The sequence below is a fragment of the Amyelois transitella genome, chromosome 8, assembly GCF_032362555.1.
Source record: "Amyelois transitella isolate CPQ chromosome 8, ilAmyTran1.1, whole genome shotgun sequence".
Lineage (NCBI taxonomy): Eukaryota > Metazoa > Arthropoda > Insecta > Lepidoptera > Pyralidae > Amyelois > Amyelois transitella.
Window position 1 is genome coordinate 8276273 of NC_083511.1, and position 15518 is coordinate 8291790.

General features: G+C 31.8%; 1 protein-coding gene across 2 annotated transcripts in view; it reads left to right on the forward strand.

Moving 5' to 3' along the window:
- The first annotated feature begins 6412 nt into the window (after nucleotides 1-6412).
- Nucleotides 6413-15518, forward strand: part of LOC106137323 (uncharacterized) — a 29966-nt gene continuing 20860 nt past the window's right edge. The window contains exon 1 of one of the 2 annotated variants that reach the window (XM_060945510.1): nucleotides 6413-6691. The gene's annotated coding sequence lies outside the window, so the exon portion shown is untranslated. Of the gene's footprint in view, nucleotides 6692-14902; nucleotides 14970-15518 lie in introns of those variants that run through there. The other variant, XM_060945511.1, reaches the window with a different exon arrangement.

Sequence of the window (15518 nt, forward strand, 5' to 3'; positions counted from 1 at the left end):
GAAAAAACCCAGAAAATAAACCAAATTCGGGTTTTTGTTTAAATAAAACAGAAGAGAAATGATTCTATCACAAATATATGTAGATTCCGGCCGCTTTGTTAATGTAATCTATGTAGGTATAACTCTGAAGTTTCAGACAAAATAGTGTATCTGAAATAAGGCATTTTTATTCCTTTTAAACAGAAATGCAAAAAATGCGAATAAGTAGATAATAAAACTATCTACATATTTGCATTGCATTGTGACTAGTTTGTTTTCTTTTATGGATGAACCACCAATAATAGATTACTCGGTTATCTGAAGATTTTCCGGCGGGCAACTAAACAGGCCAAGGTACTCGTTAAGGTCGACTAACCGTATAGTTTTTAATGGAAACCAGCGTAATTATAACCTAGACGTTTTCTTAGTCCATTACTTGATGAATGAAGAATGTTAACTATGTTCTAGGAAGATGGTGATCACAAGAATGATGAGGAACTATCGGAATTTTATCAATGACTTTTTTAATTCACAAATCCTGAATAAGGAAATGAGTTGTAAAAGTAGTTAGATTTCCTTTTCACTTTTGTGGATATAATTTATTTATTTTTAGCTTAAATCTATCAGTATAATTTGCTCAATACAAATGACACAATGTTTTAATCTTGGAAAAAAAATCTCCCTCCAAATCATAAAACTCATAAAAGAGTTTATAAAATATAAGCGGCTACGGCAGTCAACTTAGTTTTAAGTAATTTATTTGACGTCAACCAATGTTGTGAAACCAAAAGATATGTAGGTATGACAATTAAGTGATATATAGTGTCCCATAATAATGAATAAAATAAAATAATTTGAAATTGAATAAATGCACAGATTTTTTACTTAATTTCTAAGCAACTCGCCTACCTCAATAACTTTACTAAGGTCGTAAATACATTTGTAAAACATTAACTAGGAAACACAACGTTATAAATTCATAATAAATTGATAATTGAAGTAATCTGGAGTATGTGACACGGAACAATGGCAATATCCGTAGAAGATATACGAGAATAAACATGGTCTATAAATTATATTTCCGGAAAACTGCATTAATTTCTTGTTTTCATATATATTTATACACACAAGCTTATATGAAAACAGTGCAAAATGTGGATGCAGCAAAAGAAGTATGTAGGGATTTTTTTTTCTCTGCCTACCCTTTTAGAAAATACGCATGGTCATTTGTGCTTATGTAAAAGAAGATCTTCAATAACTTCTTTAGTTTCTTCTTTCCTAGGCTTCCTCTAGTCGCCTTTTACGGCATTAATAGGAGAGATAGCTTAAAAGAGTGCTTCTTTTCTGAAATGCTTTCAGTAACAAATACAATTTCCAAATCAAAAATTGCCCAAATTAAGGCATTATTTTTATAACTGCCCGTTTTTCGTAGTCGACGGGAAGGGCTATGATTAATTAAATTTAGAATACACAAATTGAGTACTAAGTATTGTAGTATATATACGAGTAATTACGAGTAGTGTGTTATAATAAAACGGACATCGTGAATATCGTGACAAGTACCTACGCCACTGCCCACTGGCGTTATCTACTGCCATTTCCGCTTCCGATATTACAAACTCAGTTGTCCAAAGAAACTGTTAAATATTGTAATTGATTCTTATATTTTTTTACCCTCTATATAATTTTAATTTAATTCAAGTAAACAAAATTTAAGGAATTAAAACTGAATATAACAATTAATTGAAACTGATTCATAAATAATCTATTAAAAGTTAAAAACAACAATTGAAATAAATAGTCGAATCCTATATTAAAATTTTTAAAAATATTTTCGTAATAAGTAGACAGTAAACCGTATCAACTTGGTCTAATCATTTCACCGGGTTTATATATTACTTAGGAAAATGTTCATAAAAAAGACTCAATGTTTTATTCTTATTACGAGTAAGATCTCAACTTAGCAGATGAAAAAGAGAGAATAGATAACGAAATTTATAAAAAAAATTATGTGCAAAATATAACGAATAAACTTTACATGTAAAAGACATCAACGAATCTTATTTGCATATTTTTCCAAAAGTGTGCAAATTCGTTGCAATACATCAAATTTTCTTATGCAATTCTGGTAAATACAAAATTGCATAAGAAAAATGGTACAGTAATAGGTAAAGAACCGAGTAAATGATGTGTTTGTTAGTATGATTTGTATACAAATCGATATTTGTATCGATATACAAATACTGAATTTAAAGTGTCCCGTTAAAACAAATAAAAACGAGGACGCTTATGGCTCGACGTCAAATAATAAAGCCGCCGTTATAAGCCTATACATATTTACATATTGTCACGTCTATATCTCTTGCGAGGTTGATAGTGCCAACATTCTTAAAAAAACTGAAAGGCCACTTGTTCAGCTGTATGTCTTTATGATGGATTGATTGACACAAATAAAGTCATAAAGAGTAGATAAAATTGGCGGATTTTGATTTAACAAAAAGATACCTTCAAATACGGTCACATACTATAGAGAATAGCAACTATCGTATTTTTTTTACTAAAGAGAATAGAGATGAGTAAAAGTATTTTAATATAAATTAAGTATAAGTAAAACAGTGACGTACTGGTAAAAGGACTAGCAACTAAACGAGCTTCCATGAAGAATGTGATGAATGTGGAAGATACAAAAATTTATTGCAGGGATCGCGACAAGTGGAAATAAATAGTCTTTGCCTGCCCCACCGGGAAAGTGGCGTGATTATAAGAATGTGTAAGTAATACATAATGTGTAATTGTACATTGTTTGCAAACAATAGCATCATTGTTTGCATTTGCGATGGACCCAGGTTAATCTACTTGGGACTATCGGCCCACTACGGCTTCGCAGTGGTACATACATAGCCCATAAAATACATTCATATAGTCACGTCTATATCCCTTGCGGAGAACATAGACTCAACAGTCTTGAAAAGACTAAAAAGGCCAGCAAAGGTTCAGGCATTATTATGGAATTGAGATTCACAATAGTGACAGGTTGCTAGTCCGTCGCCTACAAGAGGAATCCCAAGTTTATAAGCCTATCCCTTAGTCGCCATTTTACGATATCCATGAGCATGGTATGGAGTGGTTCTATTCTAAAGTTCTGGAATCCACACGGTATTCCAAATAATGTACTATATATATATAGTAGAACCACCACCACCACCACCACCCGCAGATAATGTACCTTATTACTCGTAACGGGGGAAGTATTTTCACGATCGGTTGAATAGTTCTTTACCAACAAACAAAGTTACTAGTTCACTAAGCTTTTGCATAGGGCGTCTTTTAATATTTTACGGAGAGAAGACGCGGAAAGTGTAATATTTATATAACAGATACAACTCATTATTAAATGAGGTCGTATTGATGTGGATGAGATATCAGTCTCTGAGGTATTTAACATATTTTATGTCAATCCTTCGAGAATTTCCTTGATCCCTTAAGGCTATATTGTATTGCTGTCACAAAGTATCATCATGTGCGCATACTAAATGATTGCGCACGCCTTGACTTTGTTTTGTTGCCAAAGTTTGCCATTTCCGTAACAAAAAGGAAAATTCGAATGTTTCCGGGGTAGTAAAAGGAGTGACCTTAATTATATATCTAGCGCCCATTTTTGAATTCGCATGTATAGTAAAGTAATTGAAAGAAAATTTATACAGAACCTTCCTTATGAAAGAATATAGATACATATTTACGAGAAATGGAAGTTCGCATAAATATATGTATGTACTACTAGTCTAGGCAGAGATTTTGTCGTTGGCTGTGGTTTTTCACCCTTTGTATTCACAATTCAATTTTCGAATGAAAATAATAAGAGCTTTGTAGGTAAATGTGTATTACTGTGTGGGGTTGACACAAATTCATTAAAAAAATATCACTAAAATGGATAATTTTTAACATTATCTTCCGTAATGTCCTTGTATTTCAGACGATAATGACGTAACTATTAAATTTATCAAGTACATGATCTTAAATCAATGACCGAGTCGAACATGGTGTTTAGCTACATTGTGACAGAATACTAAATAGACATTTCACAAAACAGCACATTAAAGAACATAACTTCGGCATAATACAGTTCTAATCTCGTATTCGCTAAGGTCTCGCCACTCGTGACTATTCAGGATTAGTATTCAGTGAACATGCTAGACAGACATTAAACCAGCTTCGAGGGATCGGGTTATCTATAAGACACATCGTGTCTATTTATTTAATTATCTAGGAAATTGACAGATCTCAGAACGGTGACTCTTTTTAAGTTTACAGCTTGGTTGACCTAAAAATCGATTTTTTCCTCTCTATTCGCTTATGAAACACATTCTTTCACATCTTTGCGCATGCACCCTTTAGCAGTTATACTTTTTCTCGATAAAAGTAGAAAATAAGGTTGCTAATCGTAAAAAATTGCAATAGTTGAACCTAAGAGATAACTATTAAGAATGTAGGTAATTGGAAATGTACTTTTAAATATACATAGGCGGCATGGAAATTATAGGAATGTAGACATGTGAAATAGATTCCTAATCAAAACCAGAGACTGCTTATACGGCCAATGATATTAATTTGAAAGTTGATTGCATTTAATTAACATAAGCAAAATAGTTTCAAGATATTGACGGGTAACATGCAAGAATTAGGTTGGTATATGACAGCGAAAGTTTAATAGTGACACATTCGAAAAGCTTCAAATGCAAAAAATATTGGTAAGCGTGTATTTATCAATTCATTAGTATGTAGGACAAAACGTAGTTCCTTACTTATTAAGTTTCTTATTAAGCTTTCTTTATATGTGCATTTGACTCCAAAAACATTTTCATAGGATAAACAAATGCATGGTAACTGTTAAATTCTTCTTCTTCTGCCTGTCGTTAGTCCTGGTTACACCCTCACCTCTCTAAAGAGCATCCTAAACCTTGACTATGATTGACTGATGACTGGGTAAGTTAGGTTTTTATTCGCAGATGCTTTCATCTATTCTCGGCAATATTTCTTGGACAACCTAATCACGTCCAGTTATCTCAATGTACAGGTTTCCTCACGATATTTTCCATCGCGTAGGAGTATTGGATAACAGAGAAAGAAAAGAGATATTGGTATAAAGAAGGCTAGGAAAATGTGCTTCCAGCTTTTTAAGATGACCAATGCTCCATATTTCCTGATATTACAGGTAAACACATAATGATTCTATAAATAAAACATTTAGTCGTTGTGAATTTCTTATGAAACTCGTTAGATTCTGAACACGCCCAGGTAACCGATGTAGTTACAAGCCATCATAATCGGGACATGGCTAGTTGCCTTCAAAGAATACTAAACAGGTCGGTTTAATATTTTCAATAGATATTATCTTTATCTGAAAATTAACTAGCCTACGTAAAATTTTTACCTCGATGTTCAAGTTTATATTGAAATCATTATTTACATTTATGAATTTATATTGCTACTTTCTACAGCGTTGCCGATCTGTCGATAGTTACATTATTGATAATTGACCTCGGAAATCAACTGCAATATCGATGGGCCTATCGATAATAATTTCGGTCAATACTATCGATAGTTTTGGGCTATCGATAGTGAGCTTGCCTTCGATAGTATTTTTAAACGTAGTGACAGATATGAAAGTTTAGTTTCTAAATCGGAATAAAACATAAATGCATAAAATCAGGCCTTTTCCCCGGAGGGATAGGCAGAGACTACATATTTCCAATTGCCACAAATAATACATAAATTAAATCGGAATAATACTTGAACATATTGTCGTATTAAAAACCAAATCTAGTTACCAAAAGTATAATTATAATTAATATTTGGAAGCTTTAAATTTTAGATTACTCTATACAATAATAATTATCGAAATTATTATGAATATGAGTAAAAACTAATTTGGATTCTACTAAAAATGATACATATTTTTATGGATATTTCTTTAAAACCTTTATATTTATTTATAAAAGAATTAGACAATGTTAAATAATATAACAGAAGCCCTTGAATGTTTCATTCGTAATTTCATTAGTACTGTCACGAATTTCAGCCAATTTGCGATAAGTAAAAGGAAAATTTGTTTAATTATTTAAAATAATAGTTCAAGTAAACCAAGGTCACTTGAAAATACATGAGTATACTACATGCCGGTCAGTAAAATTATAACATGCCTGATAACTTAATAATTTAATATTAACGGTCATTACCTGAATACTTAGGAACAACATTTTCAGATATAAAAAACTAAACGGTATAATATGTAGTGTAATCATAGCTGTAAATGACGAATGACCCTCTGTGTAAACAATACGCTTCGATATTGTACAACATTTTTTTTTATCGCGCTAACTGTGGCGTGCTTTAAACATGGCCGCGACCGCGGGCGCCATTCAGTACACCCGCAACTTGCTGGCGACGGCACGCCTCAACGGGGAATGCAACAATATTTTACGAAAACAATTATTCTATAAAAAATATTCAAAATTAAAAAAAAGTGTTCCAAAAGTTTTTAAAATTTGTATTTCCGCTACCCATCCAGTGTTAAAAATTTAAAAAGTGAGTTTATAGACGTTCGCGTTTATGCTAATCAGCCGGCGTACGAAATTTGAATTGGTCAAGGTCTATTCACTTTTGGCCAGTCGGTGAACTGTGAACAATTTTCGGGCGCCCTGAGTGCAATTGGGTGAGTGACATTAACTGGCATGTTGGGCTAGACTAGACAAAGCTTATTTTTAAACTTGAGAATGCGAGATGCGCCGACGAACTATTTTAGGAACACGCAACGTTCGCATTCGCACCTATGCTCTAAAGTCTATTCTCATGTTACAAAATATTATTGTCTCATAAATTAAACTGAATCTACTATTAAAATTTGGCTAAATTAAACTAGGTCTGACATAATTTATAGATCAAATTAGATTACATTTGCATAGGCTAACCCACGTTATCGAATATAAATTGCTTATAAAATATTTATAACGTCAAAGTATTGGAAGATTCACATTTCTGTAACTTGGTTTCCAAATTTATTTTTATAGTGATAGTTATTATAGTAATAGCTAGCCACGTTTAGTTTAGCCATGGGATGGCTAATGAGTTCATTCACACCAAACCTAACAAGAATGTGATTTTAACAATTAAGAGTTGCATTACATTCTGGTAGTGCGTGGATTCGATTAAGACTTCAAGTAAATATTTGCTTACCTTCTTAAAATTAAAATAGCAAAAGTTTAAAAAACAGAAGCAATACAAAAATGTATATTAGAATACTTATTTTTTTTATATTTAAAAAAATAAATATATATTTATATAATAATAATTTGAATAAATACATATATTTTTTTCTGTTGTAAGGCTAGTAAACCGTCTCACTCGTCTGAAATCTCAAATACATTGAAATATTTTTAATAATTGTATAAGTTGGAACTAGCTGATTAGTTCAGTTTGACCACGATGTTTGCAATAAACAGATTTGTCTCATGTTATCCAGTTCCAAAAGTAATTATTGAGGACTATCTGTTTTCTGTTAAGTTGGTCTACGGTTTCTGTACAAAATTTTACTGAAATCGGAGAAATGGTGTATCAAAAAAAAAAAATATTTTAAATACCTATGGTTTTTCAAGGATAAGAGTTCAACGAGCCTTATCCTTGCTACAAGCTGTAATAATTAAAAGTGGTAAATTTGCCTTATTTTTCTATTATTTAGAAAACATAACTAAAAAAAACATGAATATAAAAAGAAAAAAATTTCCAAAATAGTTTGAAGTAAACTCACCTTTTTAATGAAAAGAACTATTTTATATTTTATTTAGTCTGATTCTTAGTTAACTTAAAATCGTTAGTTAGTTAAAAGCATTGTTTTTTTATATAACCGCTTTGTATGTTTTGTCAACAATAGTCTTAATTTATTCATAAAAATCTATCTGGCGGGAAACCTTGAAACGGAAAGAACATGTTTCAAGTTAAGTGAACGTACTTAACATGTTATAAATCTCGTTCGAGTATCACAACGACCTTTCAGTGTCACCGGTCATAATCTCATAATAGATCTTATTAAAGCGGCTGAGATATATTGGTCCATTACATATTCAAATTTATGACAACATTATGTCTACAGCATACAGTTTAATAAATACGCATTGGTTTTAAATTACGTCTTATTCAGTAGGTAATTGAACGTATCTGTTTTATGATTATACATACGTTATCACATCATATTTAGAAAAATATTTCATGATCAATAAAATTTAATAGTTTTGCGGAGAAAGAACATGACGGAGGATAGACTGTTTTCATAACTTTTGACCCACTCAGATATGAATCACTTTTTATGAAATGTATAGTAATTGTTTCAGTTAGTGCAACAAACATACAGACTAACGCGTCATTGAGAGTTTTGACTCCGTTCCGTCGCTGATGAGTTGTCCCATATAGGTACGTCATTTATTTTGTAAATACATATAAGATGACCTACTACTATACTAGTTTTAGAATGAGCCTTCACTCTCGTGGGAAATTTGAATGTCCACAAACATAAGATAGAATTTTGAAAGTTAAACAAGAAGCACAGTACAAAAAACGATACAAATATATAAGTTGCGAATTACGAGTGTCTTGTAATTAAGACTTTCGAACATATTGTGAAACAGCAGCTCTCAAGTTTTATTGTTGATTGTTTAATCTCTTCAGTAAGATGAAGCAACAGATAGCCTAAAGCTTTTGTATTTCGTTTCCGCCACTCTAAACCTTTCTCTTGGTCATTTTAATTATGAAACTAGGTACTTAGCTGTGTTCAGGAATTCTGTTCATAGACAAACATTTTTTAAATACAGCTTCTGAATCAAGAAACTCAAAGAAAAGGCAAATTCTTTTGAGTTGTAAGATCTACCTTTGTCCGTGAAGATTCTTACATTTCACACCTTGTAATTCAGATAACTTTCAGTCATAGATTATCAATGATACAGAAAGCACCACTATGCCCTTTTTAATCTTGTCAGCAACTGGAGATAACATTCGTTATCTATTTAACATTTAGGTTTATGAAGCGCTGCCTATAATTAGCGCAGCAACAATTTGGCATCAGTCAACGACCGAGATGATGAAATTTGGAACAAGCACCAGACGAACACCCTTGTGACTAATGTGTTTGTATAATTTTACTAGTATTTACATTTGTGCAGTTGTAGGTCACTACATAAATGGTTTCTATTTATAACAGTGTATTATCTATATCACTTTGCGAGGCTACTTTTGCAATTAAATGCTAATAAGTAATTAAAATTATCATCATCCTCCTGGTGTTAGTCTCCGTTGCGTCCTCAGTTCTCTGGGGAAGAGCCCGAAGTTCGCCTATGTGCAAACGATCTTAAAGTAGGTAGGTAAGGATTTTTCACTTAGCGGCTATCTTCTGACCTAACATTTTGTGGCAAAATATGCGGCTGAAGTCTAAAAATTTGTGATTGATTGATCACAAAGAAAATAGTAGTGACCTCATTGCGCATTTAAAACCCTTATCACGCAGATTTTAACCATATGAGATTCGTTCGACTTAAATTTAATTAAGTTGTTTGTACACGTGACTACTAAACCGATAAGGGAACAATGTACATCTTACATTATGTAAAAATTTACAAATTATTATTACAAATTAGACAAGTCCGTAAAAATATCGGAGCAAGCTTTTTATACAAGCTTCAATGTAGCATTGTGTGGCTCAAATTGTACATTTATATAAGTTACATTTTCTCATCTCATTTGGACATAAATGTTTATATTACTTTGTTTTCCTTTAACCTTACCTTACCTTACCTTACCTTTAACCCTTTGCTAAATGCATTGAGGTAACAATTGGTTTAGCTCAAGTTAACAATTTATTTTGCCCCGAAATTGCACTGTACCAATTAAATCAGATGAACGTTTCTGCGTTTGATAAAGCGTACCTAGGTGTGTATTGGGATTTTTGGTTTTGAAGCAGTCTCAGGTAAGAAATTATAAGTGATTTCTGACAATGCCTTCAGTATAAAGAAAAGTTTTGGTTAACAAAGGTAAAGAATTAAATGTTCCCATGGTTCGTTACAGGTTAAAACAAATTTCATTTTTGCTTGCAAACCAGGCATAAAAACGCGTTGTCTGTATGTAAGTACAAAAACTAATTCAACAAATATTGAAACCCCTATTAGTTTGAGAAATTCTTGGAAAAGACAGACAAGCGCCATCTCATTCATAACTTTTGAAATATAGGTGTAAAAAATGGAACCCACACCATTCATTATTGTTTTTCTGAGAAATGGACCCTTTATAGTGTGTGACTTTTTCGGTTCCTTTTGAGTTAACAATATGGGTCCAAATCCAATAGTGGGGACCGGGAATCAGACAGATCAATTTGTTTATATTAAACGTTGTGTGTGCGTGCCTTTATACACGTATGCATTCTAACTTAATGGGGAAGTTGGCTTTTGTAAAATATTCAAATCGGATATTTTTATCGACGAACGCGAGATTTGGCCCACGTATGGTTAGGTATTTTTATGCCGTGTGGTTTCCAACACTTTCCCCTCTCTTTCCCAAGGATTTTGTAAAAGACCATGGGATAGGCTAATAAGCTTGAGATTCTTCTTTTGGGCTGGCAACCATACAGCTGTGCGTGGTGATTATATGTATGTACAATTTGGCCTATATGTGATTCTGGTAATATATAGATACCTAGGATAGATAAAGGTAATTTACGCTTTATTTTTATAAATTTTACGCATATTACATTTAACTGAACGAACTTGTGTCAAATTTCATATGAATCGGTTTAAGATAGTTGCTTTAAAATTGATTATTAATATTCCACCCAAAGTAACATAGTTATATTCGTACATACATACCTACATACATTGCAAGTTAAATAAAAGCTTGTATTTATAACATAAAGAGTACCTACATGTGGCGCTTAGATCCTTAGAGATATATGTTTGTACAAACTAAAATTATTATAAGTGACGTGTGTTTACCAACGTGATTATTCCAGCCAAGAACGGTTAAAACATACTCGCACTGAAGTGATAACAAGTTGTACTGATGTCCAAGTTAAACGTTTTTAGCAACATTGTTATTATCACCCGAATTTGGGCATCAGTAATCATTAAACATGTTTTCAGCCATCGAATTGGTTACTTTACTAAAGTGATTGTTAACCATTTGAACAAGTATTTTTAATCAAAAGAAAAATGTCGTGATTATATTAAAATCAGTTATATTTCACTAAACCGTGCCTTAGTATTATTACCTACAACATTGGATGCGGTCAGTTTTATTTACAATAGTCCACATTTTGTACCTATTTATATGTATAAAGTGCACTAAAGAGTAAATAAATAAATCCGTTATAGGTTCTTATAAAAGTATTACATTACATATGTTTACTTAGTTTCTGCCCGCGACCCTGTGTGTGTGGAAGTAAAACAATAATTCCATTTCAAGGCCATTTCCCGCGACCCTCCATTTTTTAAGGAAATACCTAGTCAAATAAAAAAAATTGGTTTAATTAAGTGTGAAACTGTAGGTATCATTTTTAATTAACTGTAGGTTTCGTTTTACCCTTTTTATGTAGATTTTTCTGGAATGGAACGTAGGTGTACATTATAAGATGATATTTTGGTATGCGATTTTTTTTTATACCTACACACATATTTATGAGTCCTGAGATATCGGTATAATTGACTATCCAGTAATGAGAATAGGTTAATTGTGTTTACATATTAAGTGCAGAGAACATAATATATGCAGTTAAGCCGGAACATAAACATCGGAATGTTTTGTTATCGGTAAAAGTAGGTTTATATATTCAAAGAATTGTTTGTTTGTCGCAACGTAAATGACTACAGATTATGATTTTACCCACCAAAAGAGACTCCTTTAGTTAGCTCATCTTTTTCTAGGATTTATGGAAAAAAAAATATTAATGAAAACCTTATGTTCAATTTAATCGCATCACCACCATCTCTCTCTTTAAATAATTCAAAGAATTCTTAATCCTCCTCATATTTTTTACTTAAAAATAAATAAGCTAGATGATGATATGTTCGATTCAACTGTCAAATGTTATACAACTGTATAAAATATCTGAAATAACTTATCGATCAATATGAAATATAAAATTCCCTTCTCTTTCCGCTCTTCGACCTCCTAGGTAGTGTATTGTAGCATAAAAGTAGATAAATCAATGTAAGGAGTGTTAATCTCAGGCATCCTTAAATATTTTTATGTATGCCTTAGATTAACTCACACAATAATGTATCAATTCAATGCTAAAATACTGCTATTCTAAGTAGCTTTAAAGCAACCAGTTAAGAATGCTACAACAGCTATAAAGAAGAAAAGACTGAAAAGCTACAAAGAAGAAGATGTATTAAGTAAGTATAAATAAAACATCAAAAACGTCAGTTGGAAGCTATGTGAAACTCGCGAAGCGTACGAAGCCAGAAACGGCTGCGAGTATGGAAAGTCGCTTCGGCAGCATTCCTGTCGTTTTGATTTATAAATAAATGTGTAACAAGTCGACTGGTTTCTCAGTAATGACATAGTTGAAGACTGCAACTTTGCAACTTTAATCACATGACACTTTTCTTCTTAGCTCATAATTTCTCTCGATTACACGACGGATTTCTCGTGACCAAGGGTTGGGCAAATGAATAAAAATGTGTTCTATAATATTATTTATTTTTCAACCTCCGTTTATAAATTACATAGTTTTCTTTTTTTGTATATTTAGAAAATAAATGCTGTTTTAGGAACGGAATGTATGCCCCGGAGATGAACAGTCGAAATTTTACAAACAGATACCTCGAAATAGGTAGATTAATCAATCACCCAAGTTTTAAGCAAAGCAATAAAAAAAGTTCTTATTCCAAGCATAATTTTATTTGTTTAGCTTACATACATATGTATATCAACGTCTATATTCCTTGCGGGGTAGACGTAGGTAATTTGGCTTAATGATAGAATTGAGATTCAAATAGTGACAGGTTCTTTTTGTTTAGAATAGAAGTTATTAAAGTTAAAGAAACAGATTTTCATGAATTGAAGTTTAGAAGATGTCTCTTGTAGGATACGAATATATATAAGATATCAGTTGTAGATAAAAATGGAAATTTATATCTAGCTTGATTCAAACTTAAAAAAAGATAATAAAAAAATGTTTAATATCATTAAACCTCTTTCAAGTGTTTTTTTTCTTTGATGCTTCGGTTTTTATTTTAAAGATACTTTGTTGTTTATTCAAACTTGCTAAAATATAATTTGATTATTTTGTCATGAAAACGATAGACATATTACTTTGTCGTCTATAACCAGTCACAAGATAAAGCAAAATTAAATAACGGATGTAAACAAAATTAATTACTTTGGCCTTTAACCATACTTTATTTAAGAAATGTATTTTTCTAAATTTAAAATGGACTATAGACATTGTTACTTTTCATTTGTTGCTAGGAAAGTACTTTAAAAACTCTGATCTAGATCCTACTACTATTATAAAGGCGAAAGTTTGTATGGATGTATGGATGTTTGTTACTCTTTCACGCAAAAACTACTGAACCGATTACCATGAAATTTGGTATGTAGGTAGCTGAAGACCCAGAATAACACATAGGCTACTTTTATCCCAGAGTTCCCGCGGGATTGATAGGGTTTCCATGCGGACGAAGTCGCGGGCGGCCTCTAGTATTAAATACGTGTTGCATGTCTGCATTCATTTAAGGGTAGAATTAGATCAAAGTTGTTTTTGTTGATTAATTGCTCGTTTACCCTTCATCAAGTCACTATTGTTCTTTTTCTTTATTTGCGTTTATAAGTACTTGTTTATATCATAATCTTTGTATGGTATACTTGGTATATTAATGTCTGGGAAAGGACTGACGCTAAGAGGTAAATGAAACCTTAATTGGGTAGCAAATAAATCGGAATAAATACTTAAAGTGAATATTATACCAGTTACCATAAGACTAACACATAAGTACTAAGCAATGTTGTGATGTCGCGCGTATTGGGCAAAATACATTTTAAACAAATAGGCAAAGAGCTAGTTAACCGTAAAGAGTAGTTATTATAGGATTTTTTTAACATTCTATACATAATATGGTCTAAATATAGGCGTGTATAGTAAATACCTTTACGGCTTAGAGACAAAGACATAACACATAAAAAAATGTTTTATTTATAAACATGCAGAAGCTTTTCGCATGTTTTTAAAATAACACAATTTCGCAACATGGTGCAATAACCAACATGTGGTTAGGTATCTTTCCATAATCAGTCGTAATAAAATTAAAATTTATGAATTAGAACATTAGAAGCTGTATAGTATATAGTCCAGGAGTCCGCACCGAGTTTACTAATTCATTATAGTAAGTTGACCCTGTGCTTCGAAGTCAGCCAAAACAGCCTGAAAACAATCAGGATATGAATGGGAGATTTCAGCTAGGATAGCTTGCGGAGGTCAGACAGAGTCGCTTCGTGTTGCCTAAACCAATATCATGGTAATACGTCCCATGACGTGATGAAAAAACATATTGTGCCATTAATTATCTTTCATTCATCCATTAACCTTTCAGTTATAGAAAATATAATAAGTAAAAGTAATAAGAAATCATCCATGCAATTGCACACAGGATATTTAAAACCCCAAAATATTATTTTGCCAAAGCACACGATACCAAGAGTGACAACTTTGGCATTAGCATCAAAATAAAGAAAAACTACATTTTATGTGTATATTTTAAGATCAAGCCGCGTGGTCCCTGGCCAACCAAACCTGCCGTGCCAGTCGTCTGACATAGAACTTGAAAATTTACATAGAATTATGTGATATATACGTAATGTGCGTCTCGCCACCCAGTAAACGATTTGCGTTTGTTCATATAAGTCCTTGTTTTTGTTAACAATCAATGTTTATTTATACGAACCATTTTTGAAAAGTGAGTAATTTTACATTCTGTCTTTTTTAAAAAGCACATATAATTTTATCAACATAATTATTTTTAAAACTGAAGAGAATATTAATTAAGTCAAACTATATTTTGATATTTGCTTACACAATACTTAATAGAAGTATAAAATTGTATCAAAGTAAGCCTGATCATATTAAATGCAAGTAATATGTTGAAATTAATGCATTTTTACATTCTCTGTTCCTTACTCTATCTAGGTACTTCTTTGTATTTCATTCTTAACGTTATTACAAATTTTTTCCAATGTTGTAATATTTTTTCAACAAGAAATAAGTTATTTTTTTTTAACTCATAGCACTCGCATCTTACGAATTTTAATAAAATAAATCTTTCTGCATGCTGTCGCATCCTCATTGGTTTTTTTCTTGTTCTTTTTTCTGTATCTATTTAGAATGTAGGTGCTTAGTTTTCTTCATAACTTCACCAATAAAAGTGAAAATAAAAATAAACAAGATAAGTATCATTATAATATCTGTAAATTAGTCCATCTCGCTATCAACCAAACCTTGGCCCCAA